General features: G+C 44.2%; 1 long non-coding RNA gene across 1 annotated transcript in view; it reads right to left on the bottom strand.

The window, feature by feature from the left end:
• The window catches only part of LOC143772164 (uncharacterized), a 235688-nt gene extending 223878 nt beyond the window's left edge, over window positions 1–11810 (bottom strand). Inside the window, exon 1 of the long non-coding RNA XR_013215101.1 lies at window positions 11663–11810. This is a non-coding gene — a long non-coding RNA (uncharacterized LOC143772164). The remainder of the gene's footprint in view (window positions 1–11662) is intronic.
• Between the last annotated feature and the right edge of the window lie 443 nt (window positions 11811–12253).

Below are 12253 nucleotides of genomic sequence, written 5' to 3'. Positions count from 1 at the left end.
GCAAAAGACTGTAGTTTTAGACCAATTTACACGACAATCTGCTTCTTAAAATAAAATACATTTTCACTGATATATGAGGAAATATAGATATGATATATCTGAAATAAGAGGTGAGCAAATCAATTTGCAGGACCAAAGTCCAGGGGAAAGGAGCCATGAAAACCTCTTCCTACCTGCCAGCATCCCAGATATCTCCTTTGATTAACAGGCATGGTATAACACCACAACGATGATGTAGCTCCAGGCCAACAAATCAGAAAAGGAGCCACGGATTCCGGCAGGTAAGAGGTGGTTCAGAGAGTTTCAACTGGCAACCATGAAATACTGACATGGCCGCTGGACCTGCAAATCGATTTCAATTGGAACTTCTTTATTCACAAGTACAAGCATTAGATCATTCTATCAAGGGGTCAATGTGGTGGTTGATCTGAAGTGCAAAATTCTTACACGTACAAGAAAAAATATGAAAGTAGAAATGGTGTCACTAGTCTCAAACATCCGGGACAGTGCATATTGTGAGGCAGTGACCGGTGTTATATGCGAGGGTCGCTATGTGTCCCCCAGGAAGTACAAAGAAGCATATGGAGGTCGTAGGAGTGCATTGCAGTCATAGGCATAACTGTGATTGCAATGCAGAATAAAAGTAAGTGTAGCTTTGTGCAAGCTATTTGTCCAATGCAGATTTAGGTAAAACCTGACATGGACTTTTATTTTTTAAACGGACTACAAAAAATTAGTGGGGTTGGTCCGTTTCCTCCCCGGCTCTGAGTTTTCCATGAGGCCCATGGCCACAGATTCAAGTTAAAGCCCCTACAGTAGGGGGTTGGGTGTGTCAGTTTTGTTTTGCAAGCAGGCAGAGCAGACAGCTCTGCGGAGCCCTACCTGTGTGAGGCAACACAGGGCCAAGCAGAGTGAAAAAACCTGGCAACCTCAGCATACACGGCTGTGCTGTAACCTTTGCAATCGGGCATGGACTGTCTCAGTTTTCCTGACTGCGATCCGGAGGATCTGCTTTACTTTCTGTTTGTGAGTACGCTGTACATTAAACGAGACTTTATTTTGAACTTTTGCCGTGTCACTGCCTTTTTCACTGCACAGCGAGGACACGGCTGCACTACAATATGCTCAGGACTTCAGTCTGGGCACCCCAGATCTCTGCGCGAGCGCCACTTTTATTGCACCAGCGTTAACATACTGCCAATTCAGTTGTATCCTGTGGTAGAGTAGGGATCTGCCCTACCAGTCTCTGACCTGCAGGCTTGCGGCCATTAGGATATGAGCGTCACAGCGTCACTGCCTTGCACCACCTGTAGTGGCCTGGTCTGTGTGCGGGGGGGGGGGGGGGACATGTGGACTCACATAGATTATGGGCAGAGGCATAAAGGTGGCATTATTACTTTATGATTGGCACTAAGGGGGCATTATTACCTTAACGGGAGCTCTCAATGGGCATTTTTACTTGGCCAAACTGCTGACATCCCACGCTACACACAAGACTCTTTATGAGTGGCGCTATTACTTTTGCTGTTATAATTGAGGGCATTATATCTTACTATACGGTACGTTGTCATGTATTAATAAAATAATTCCAAGGTGCCATCCACTAAGTTTCTCCCTTCTAACTTTCTGCTTACCTCCAGTTGTCAAATGTAATTAGTTTCAAGCAACACAGATGGAGTACAGGAAATTCTTGTGGATCTCTTCCCTGTACAGGAAGTGGGGGTGGGGCATTATCTCTTGACAGGAAGTGGTGGCAGGTTTTTATTTCTCTACAGTAAGTGGGGGCGGATCTTTATCTCTCTACAGAAATTGGGGGCTGTTCTTTTTCTCTCTGTAAGAAGTGTTGGGGGTCATCTTTCTAGAGGACATGGGGCTTTATCTCTTTACAGGTAGTTGTGGTGTCTCTTTGTCACTGCTCCATCTTTTTGTCCATCAAACTGAATATAGGCTTAATAGAGAGTCCAGGTTTCAGTTCAAAACAGGCAAGCCATTGGACAATGGCTTGAGCAATGCATACTGGGAAGTAAATAAAAGAAGTTCCAACACCTACAGTGCTGACAGAAAACGGATGAAGCGGAACTTTCCTTTAAAAAATATATATATTTTTTTAAATTACAGAGCAGGAGAATCTATACAGTTTTGGACTTATTAGACCGGAATGTGCCCAAAAATGGTTTTACCTTTTTGTGAGGCACGAGAGCAGTAAACCTACTGTATGCCTTTACTGAAACAATAAGTACAATTAATTAAACAAGCAGGCACAATAAAAGCAAGTAAATAATTAAGCTCATTATATAATTGCTTATTTTTCACTCGGACCAGTTATATGAAACCTAAGTCCACTGTCTACAATTAATAAGAACTGTAAGCTGTTAACTGCAGCCAGAGCGCCAGCCAACTTCTCGTCTGTATACATTTCATATCTGCAATAACAAACAATTGGAGAATGGAATTTCCTTCATTTCTTGATAGCGAATTTTAAATACAAAACCAGTCCCTTTGCAGAGCAGACATTTATAAGCATCATATACATTGTCCCTCTCACAATACTGAGCTGACAGGTGATTGTGTGACATGTGAAAAAAAAAATATTTAAAAAAATACATTATATTAAGGGATGAGCGATCCAGGACTGTTCCGGACACCTAGCGTCTGGTACGAACTCCGAACAAGGACTTACTTTACGTCCGTGTTAGGCTACTTTCACACTAGCGTTTTTTGCAATACGTCACAATGCGTCATTTTGGCGAAAAAACGCATCCTGCAAAAGTGCTTGCAGGATGCGTTTTTTCACCATTGACTAACATTGCGACGGTTGCGCCATGTTGTGGCGGACCGTCGGCTGCAAAAAATGTTACATGTAAAGTTTTTTGCTGCCGACGGACAGCCATTTCCGACTGCGCATGCGCGGCCGGAACTCCGCCCCCACCTCCCCGCACATCACAATGGGGCAGCGGATGCCTGGAAAAACAGCATCCACTGCACCCGTTGTGCGGCGCAAACAACGCTAGCGTCGGTACGTCGGCCCGACGCTCTGCGACGGGCCGAGTACGACGCTAGTGTGAAAGAAGCCTTACTCTTTGGGTTCAGCAGACTAATAAAGCTTGTTGAAAGGCTGCAGTGCATCCAATCAACAAGCTTTAAGGCTGTGGGCACGTCTGCCCCATCATAGCCATGCCAAGTATAACTAACTAAGGTTATTAGAGTTCACAGCCTCCAAGTGTTCCAGCAACTGGGAACTCCAGTATGCTTAAAGTCTCCCTTAAGGGTTCCAGGCCTCACAGCTGCTGAGAAATCCAGTGGCTGTGAACTCCGTTAACCTGAAGGTGTGAACTGAGGTGATGTTAGTAAGTTTACATCAGTTCACAGTAGCTGATTCTCACAAGGGCAGCGCGAGTGCCGGACTGATAATCGGTGACGTCACTGCTCATCAGTCCGGCACTTGCGCTGCCCTTGTGAGAACTGGCTGCTGTGAGCTGAGGTAACTTTACTGACAACACTTCAGTTCACAGCGACTGGGTTTTGCGAAGTGCAACACCAGACCCGGCAGTGGATGTTGCACCAGTCTATGGAGGTGCGTTCTCTGAACTGGGTTCCGTAGACTGGACACAGAAGACAGGGATTGTTGTGGGAACTCTATTTGGATTGCGGCAGACCCTTTGGATTTTTTTTAATAAATGTGTAAAAGGGGGAACTTGTAGGGGAGTGATTTTTACAAATAAAGGACTTTTCTGTGTGTCTATTTCTTTTGACTACGAGGTTAGCAATATTGGTGTCTGACAGACGCTTCTATCTTACTAACCCCTGGGAGTGATGTCAGCAGACATTACAGAGCTGACATCAACCCTAAAATCATTACCCCAATTGCAACCACACCAGGACAATTGGGAAGAGCTGAGGCTAAGAGCCAGAATAGATGCATCTAATGGATGCACCATTTCTGAAGTGGCTGAGGGCTGGTCTTATTAGGCTGGGAAGGGGCCAATATCCATTGCCCTTCCCAGTCTATTAATAACACCCTGCAGCTGTCTGCTTTGCCTTAGCTGGTTATTATAAATAGGGAGGACAGACATCATTTTTTCGGTCTCACCATTTTTAACAACCAGCAAAGGCAAAAGACAGCTGTGTGCGGATATTAATAAGCTGGGAAGGTCCATGGATATTAGCCCCTTCCCAGCATAATAAAACCAGCTGTTTGCTTTCTTTTGGCTGGCTATAAAAATAGGGGGGACCCCACATCATTTTTTTTAAGTTATTTATTTAAAGAGTTCAGTAAAATACACATGCAAGGCACTGCTTCTCTCCTCCACTTGGACCTCTGCCATTTGTTTGCAGGGCAATTGACCTGCTCTTACCTCTATTTGCTTCATTTTGCAACCCCCTAGCCCTAACTACAACTATTTCACAGCACCAAAGTTCAGGTCCCCATTGACTGATATGGGATTTGGGTCCAGGTTGAAGTTCGGGTCAAGTTCTGGTATTCGAACCAAACGTTTTTTCTTAAGTTCGGCAGAAGCAGCAGAACCCGAACTTCCACGAGTCTGCTCATTCCTAAAATTTTTACATAAAAAAACCCCAAAATTAGTAATCTTGCACTTTTCACACTGGCCACTGAGGTTATTTTAGACTTAGGCTACTTTCAGACATAGCGCATTTTTGAGCGCTATTTTGCGGGCGCTTTTCAAAAATGCGCAATGTCATTTTCGTCTGCCGGCAAAGTGAATGAGAAATTCACTTTGCCGTTCAGACACACCGCAAAAAAACGCGGCGCTTTTGTCTGCAAACACGCCGGCGTAAAAAGAATTGACATGTCAATTCTTTACGCAGCGGCGTGTCTGCGTATCCCCATAGGGCCCCATATTACCGTCCACACACAGCGCCTTTGTCCTGGGTGTCGGCGTCTTTGTATGGAAGGGTTGACACCCAGGACCGGACGTGACGTCGGACAGGAAGAGGGAAGCCCCCGCCCCCCAGTGAAGCAGCATGGAGTCCTTCAACAGAATGAGCATAAACGTGGGGCTGCTGATCGATTTGGTGTGTGTGTGTGTGTGTGTGTGTGTGTGTGTGTGTGTGTGTGTGTGTGTCCCCATGCGACGCTAGTGCCACCATTGTGCTAAGTCGCCGTATGGGACTACTACTCCCATCCGGTATTAGGATGGGAGAGTTGTCCCTGTGTCCGGCGACTTAGCACAATTGTAAAGTTACACAAAACACCTACACACAATACACATACATGACACATAGTACAGTACATACAACACATAACAGAGTATATACTCACCAACAGCACACTTGAAGGCGAAGCCCTCGATCCTCCAGGAAAAAATCCAAAAATAATAAACCAAATTCATACTCCCTGTCCGCAGAATCCATAAAACGAGTGTCCCACGCCGATCCCCTGCTCTCCGGCGATACACTGCCAGGAGCGAAGCTCCTAGCAGTGTATCGCGTACTGTTCCGGAGTTCAATGGCTCCGGCGTCTCGGTTAACAGCAGTACAGCTGCGTTGAACTTTCCCACGCAGCACTGCCGTTAAGCGAGAGTGCCGGGGTCAATGACCGCCGGTAAACTCGCTCGCGCATGCGCAGTGACACACCGACAGGAACTATGGCTCCTGTCAGTGTGTTGCTGCAGCCGTGGAGAGCAGACATATCTCTGGATGTGTCTGTTCTCCATGGAAAATCTTGATACGTGGCACTTAAATACGTGGCAATTAAATACGTGACACGTGGCACTTATACGTGATACGTGTCACTTAAATACGTGGCACAGAAATACGTGATACGTGGCACTTTGATACGTGGCACGTGTCACTGAAATACGTGGCACGTGGCACTGAAATACGTGGCACGTGGCACTGAAATACGTGGCACGTGGCACTAAAATACGTGGCACGTGGCACTAAAATACGTGGCACGTGGCACTGAAATACGTGGCACGTGGCACTGAAATACGTGGCACTGAAATACGTGATACGTGGCAAAGAAATACGTGGCACTTAAATACGTGGCACTTAGGCTATGTTCACATTTGCGTTGTGCGCCGCATGCGTCCTTTTTTGATTGATTTTGGACGCAGCAAAAATGCAACTTGCTGCGTCCGGATGCGTGCGCTGCAGTGACGCATGCGGCGCAAAACGCAAGTGCGACGCATGTCCATGCGCCCCCATGTTAAATATAGGGGCGCATGACGCATGCAGCGACGCTGCGGCGCAGACCGCAAATGTGAACGTAGACTTAAATAGCTGGATAGAGCTGGATCCGCGGGCTGTGATCTGGCCTACGCTCAGCACTCTGCGGAGCGCTGTCATTCAAAACACGTCCACTCATTTTGGTGTTTAGTCCCAAAATGGAGGATGGAAGAAGAAAAGGGTTGGACAAGGAAATGACATCATTTCTTTTTTTTTTTTCCCCACTGCAGTTAAAGCTTTATTTGTGTCAAACACAGACAATCTGCAGAGAAAACTGCATAAAAAACCGCACTAAAAACCGCATCAAAAACCGCATCAAAAACGCACCAAAAACGCACCTGCGTTTTCTGCCAAGAGCTGCGGTTTTTGTCCTGAAAAAAAAGGATTGAAATCAGGATCGTGTGAACATACCCTTACCGTACAGGGTTACGAGGGGGGGCGTCTGACTGACGCCTGCCCTAGTAACCTGGGGTTAGTGACAGTGGGGTTAGTAAACCCCAGCTGATGTCTGTTCCGCTTGCTGAGGCGTCTTTGGCTCAAGGCCATTGCAGCTGGCAGAATCGACATGATGTTAACTCCAGTGTGTATTGTATTCTGAGTCATAAAGACAGGAAATGACCTCAATGAGTCTTTTTTTTCCCCTTTTTTTTTTTTTTCAAACAAACTTTATTTTCAGTACACAATGCTGAAAAAAACGCAGCTGCAAAAAACGCAGCAAAAAACGCTGTGTGTGAAAGCAGCTGCGTTTTTTGCCTGCGTAAAAAAACGCAGGTAAAGCAGCAGCAAAATACACGCGCGTAAAAATACGCAGCAAATACGCTGTGTGTGAAAGTAGCCTTATACCTTCTGTCTTTTCAAGAAGAGTTTTCAGCAGTCTCCTTATCTGCAGAGGCAAGATAGTTAACACTCTATATACAGCTGATAACACAGGATCCACCTGTCACTATAGGTGACATCATAGCTCCCTACCTTCATAATGACCTTTGCATACGCTCATTAGATGCTTCAATAGAACAGATAGGGTTGGGGATCTATTTTTTTGTGGCTAATGTACATGTATTGATTTCTATAACAATGGAAGTTAAAGTCTTAAAAAAAAACAACCTGTGGATAGTATAAAAATTGCAAGACTTATAATTTTTACTTTTAATACAGATTGTATCATAAAAAGAAAATTTGCCAAACATTTCTAAAAAAAAATACATTTAACATAAAAATCTGATTTAAGCAATGGCTTATTTTCCCTATTAGTTAAAAGTTGGCCAAACCAACCAATTCTAATGAGGCCAGACGGCGTTGTGATGCGTATGGTGGCCTCTTAACACTTTCGATAAGACAATTGGAATTTCAATGCCTCGTCCTATTGTCTCCATCGCTTTCTCCTGCCTATAAGTGGCTTTCTCTTCTCTCCCTGTCAAAAATGCATGAATCCCCCCGCCTAAGTCGAATGCTAATATATGAAAGAGTCAAAAGAAATAGTAGAGATAGTTATCAGTCTATTTCTCTGACAACTATCTGATGTGTAAAATCAAGCTTAGTTTTTCTGACATCTGTTTTATGGAACATAATTCCCATAGAATAACAATTCTTCGTTTTTCCTTAGAAATCTGCATTGTGCAGTCCCACCTTTTATTTCTCCTGGAAATAAATGTAGCTGTTACCATTTCTCTGTAAGCGACCCTGTCAGCGCTGACAGGGTCAGTCTGTAAATTCTCAGAGGTCCGACACACATCTTCAGTTCCATCCAAGGATACAAGAATCTTCTCTTTGGTGTAGTCATAATGCAGTCACTTTGGCCAGAGTGATTTTTAAATTGATTCCATCCACTGACCTTACGTTGCTGATCATTTAACTTCACATTTGGCTTTAATTTGCGCTTTTCTTTCTCAGGTTGAATTTCTCATGATTTTTGTAAATACAGTCAATAGAAGCCGTTGACTTGGGAACTACCGTTTTTCACATCCTTGTCAATTGTCTCATTTTTCTTGCTGTAAGGCATCTCTCTTGCCGGCTTTTCTTAATCATAGTATATTCTGAACACATAAACAAGTACTGACAATGTTCTCTGCTTCTAATTATCATCTTAGCTGGAGGGATTTTTAGCCATTAAGGGCAGGAGGATTTTTCTAGTGTTTTAAGTAGCCCCTTCACCAGTCCTTGACCATAAATGGACTGCTGCTCTTTTTTTTTCTTGTAAGAACTGACAATGTTTGTATCCTGTTCTGATCTCCATCTGAGATGTTAGGACCCATTTTCTATATTTTTGGAAACAAATCAGTTTGCGGTCCAATGAGAAAATTAATAGTAACCAACTACAGATTTTTGTGAGCCTTTGAGCGAAAGCGTCCCAGTGGGCTCCTCTTCGCTTTTGATTTTTCCTCCTCATCTTCAAAAAACTATATGTTTTTTATTTTCAGTTAACATGATTGAATGTGGACTTGTGTTTTTGCAATACGAGCTGTAATTTCAATGCTACTATATTCGTGCCTAGGTAGCCCGTTCAATAACAGAAGGAACAGAACGAGGGCCCAGGGGTGCTGCTAGGGTCTGCGGTGATACGCTACCTGAGTGTGTTGGGGGACACTCGCTTGGCATAGGATTTAAGCACTCAGGCACTGTACCTCTCACAAATATGGTCAAATCCGGTTTATTAAACTCCATAAACCATAGAAAGATGAACAAACGATAAACAGTCTTACATTAGACAGATGAATCCTCAATGTCCATTGTAGAGCTCCGCTCTCTCTCAGACCTGTAGGCACACAGGCTGTGCCATGTCCAGCACGCAGGCTCTCCAGCCTAAATATGGTCTCTGTGTGCTGTTCAGGACGTCTGTCCCCACTTGGAACTGTCCAACACACAGGCCACTCTGCAGTGTCCAGCCAGAACACATGGAAGTCTGTCCACACTTGCAGACTCCCAAACACTCACACCATGTGCTACACACACCTCCTTTACATAGGTGTAACCACACCCAGGTACCTGTCACATGGCCAGTCATGTGAGCGTGACATCACCACAGGTCCTTACACACAAAACCATCTAAGTCTACGTTCACATTTGCGGTCTGCACCGCAGCGTCGCCGCATGCGTCATGCGCCCCTATATTTAACATGGGGCGCATGGACATGCGTCGCACTTGCGTTTTGCGCCGCATGCGTCCCTGCGGCGCCCGCGTCTGGGCGCAGAGGACGCAGCAAGTTGCATTTTTGCTGCGTCCAAAATCAATCAAAAAAAGGATGCATGCGGCGCAAAACGCAGCGTTGTGCATGCGTTTTGCTGCGTTTTTGTTTGCGTTGTGCGTTGTGGCGCCGACGCTGCGGCGCACAACGCAAATGTGAACGTAGCCTTACGTGTTCAGACACGCCTCTTTGGGTGGGTTTGTAGGTGACTGGTCCCACCCATCTCTCCAATCACCTGGAAGCTTTCCCAATGTAAACAAATCCCTCAGCAGTAGATCTGCTTGAGCAAAACATACCCAGGCTTCTATCACAGGGCCCACCCACCTTTGCGATACATATCGGCCATTCACAACACTGCCAGTCACTGTTTCATCACAACTATGCCTCCAAGTGCATCTTGAAGTGCACACACAGCGCCCCCTGGCTGTAACATTGGTCAATGCACCACAGGTCCTAAAAGATCCGGGGCCCAAACCCCAATGAACATGGCTCCCCATACAATCCCCCTCCCACTACGTAAAAGAAGATCTATACATATAAAATTATTGTGTACCACTGTAAACCCTAAAACACGCTATACATAGACCAATATTACTAAAACTACTACTATACAAGACCCAATTAATACCACTACACAAAGTCCATTACCATTCCAACTACATGGTAAGTACACATGACCATTATCTCTACATAAAAATCACACTGTACAAAGACAATGTGTTTTTCAAAATTAAAAAGATATTAACAATAATATCACAATACACCTTTCACTACACTACATAATGACTGCTTTTAACAGATACTGAATAAAAAACATATTATCAAAAAGACCAATATTACCCCATTACTGTGACCATGTCATAGTAGATACCAATCATCACTAAGATCACCTTCCACCTTACACTACATAATGACTGAAATACATCAAGATGTTATTCAGAGGCGGATCTAGGTTTTCCTAGGTTCCAGGGCAAAAATCTACTCATACTCATTGTTCAATGGAAAACTACAGGCCGTGATTCATTGAGAGAAGCTCGTCAATAGGTGACCGTAAGTATGAAAATTACATGACTGGTCACATGGTGACCGGTGGAACAGGTAAGGCTACTTTCACACTAGCGTTGTATGACGCACGTCGCAATGCGACGTGGCGACGTTCCGACACAAACTGTGAAAGAAAAACACAACGGGGGCAGTGGATGCAGTTTTACATTGTGATGTCCGGGGAGGCGGGGGCGGAGTTCCGGCCGCGCATGCGCGGTCGGAAATGGCGGACACGACGCACCAAAAAACGTTACACGTAACTTTTTTTGTGCCGACGGTCCGACGCAACACGACGCATCCGTCGCACGACGGTTGCAACGTGTGGCAATCCGTCGCAATGCGTCGCTAATGCAAGTCTATGGAGAAAAACGCATCCTGCAAGCAATTTTGCAGGATGCGCTTTTTTTCCAAAACGATGCATTGCAACGTGCGTCGTATGACACTAGTGTGAAAGTAGTCTAAGCAGAACGGAATCCTGATAGTGAGCATATTGCACACTATATTTAGAATGTCACAGTGCTTGATTTTAACATTTATTCTCTTAACATAAATGCATATGTAGCAATCCTTAACTTGTTAAATGGCACAATACTTTATTAACATAGCGATGTGTCACGTTATCTGACAAGATATGGATTGCTATATTTGTACAGGATCAGAACCAATAATAGTACAGGATCACAGCTCCAGAACCACTATCAGTACAGGAATGCATCACAAGAACCATCATCAGAACATGAATACGTCACCAGAACCACCATCGGAACATTGATACAACGTCAAGCTCAGTACAGTAATCAATTGTAATATCAGGTAAGCCCCATATATATTTGTTTTGCATAAACCTACAACTTTCAGTATGTCCTTTAAAAGGTCTCTGTCAGGACTGAATGACTGTTCAAACAAAATATAGGCACTTAATACGTCATAGAGCGGCCAAACATTTAAGTGCAACTTCCCACCTGCTTGTTTTCTCTATTTTTGCCCTTTACTAGCTCCATGATGAAGCCAGAGCTGGTGGAAAGAGAGGGAAAACAAGCAAGTGAAAAAGTGCACTCATATATTTAGCCCCGCCTTGATGCTTTGAGCACCTGTGCTTGGTTTGCACAGTTATTCAGTCCTGACAGTATCTTTATCAATGGTAAGGAGATATTGGGAGTTGTTGTTACCAGCCATCATCAGACTGCGGACCATACAGGAACCATAGTACTTATGAGACATAGGCAGTATCACAAAAAAATACTTACATTCAGGTATCGAATTGATGACGTCTTCTTTAATTGCAGCCTTTCTCTTTTTCTTCATCTTCTTCGCATGCCGTGATGACTTTTAAAATCTACAGCTCCTCTCTGCAGACTTCCATCTACTCTGTTTTTCTGCTGCATATTCCAACATGGCGCCCTTAAAAAGAGAAGTGTCATATAATGCTACAGAATAAAATTATCTGCCTTACACGGTGCTCCTGATAAAATAATTACCCTTCACTCTGCTCCCGGCACAAAATACAACACCCACATTGTTTCCCTTATGGTACATGGCCGCCACACTATCCTCTCTTATTAAATATTGTCTTCACAATGTCCTCCCTTATAGCTAATAAGGTATGACAGTGGTGATTATAGCCACACTTTCCTGATCTTAAAAGGAACCTATCATGTCCCCAAATGCTATTAACCTACAGATTAACAATGACAAGCAAAAGGCTAACAATGTTTTGAACTTGTGACTTTCAGGCTCCATTTATCACCATCCACTACTGCTTCGAACATGAGACTACCATCATTTTATAGACAATCATTTCAGCTATCTCATACATAAATATTACTTGCTACTATTTT

This window comes from Ranitomeya variabilis, chromosome 1 (genome assembly GCF_051348905.1).
Source record: "Ranitomeya variabilis isolate aRanVar5 chromosome 1, aRanVar5.hap1, whole genome shotgun sequence".
Lineage (NCBI taxonomy): Eukaryota > Metazoa > Chordata > Amphibia > Anura > Dendrobatidae > Ranitomeya > Ranitomeya variabilis.
Note: the sequence above shows the minus strand (reverse complement) of the source record. Positions and strands in the feature narration are given on the sequence as shown.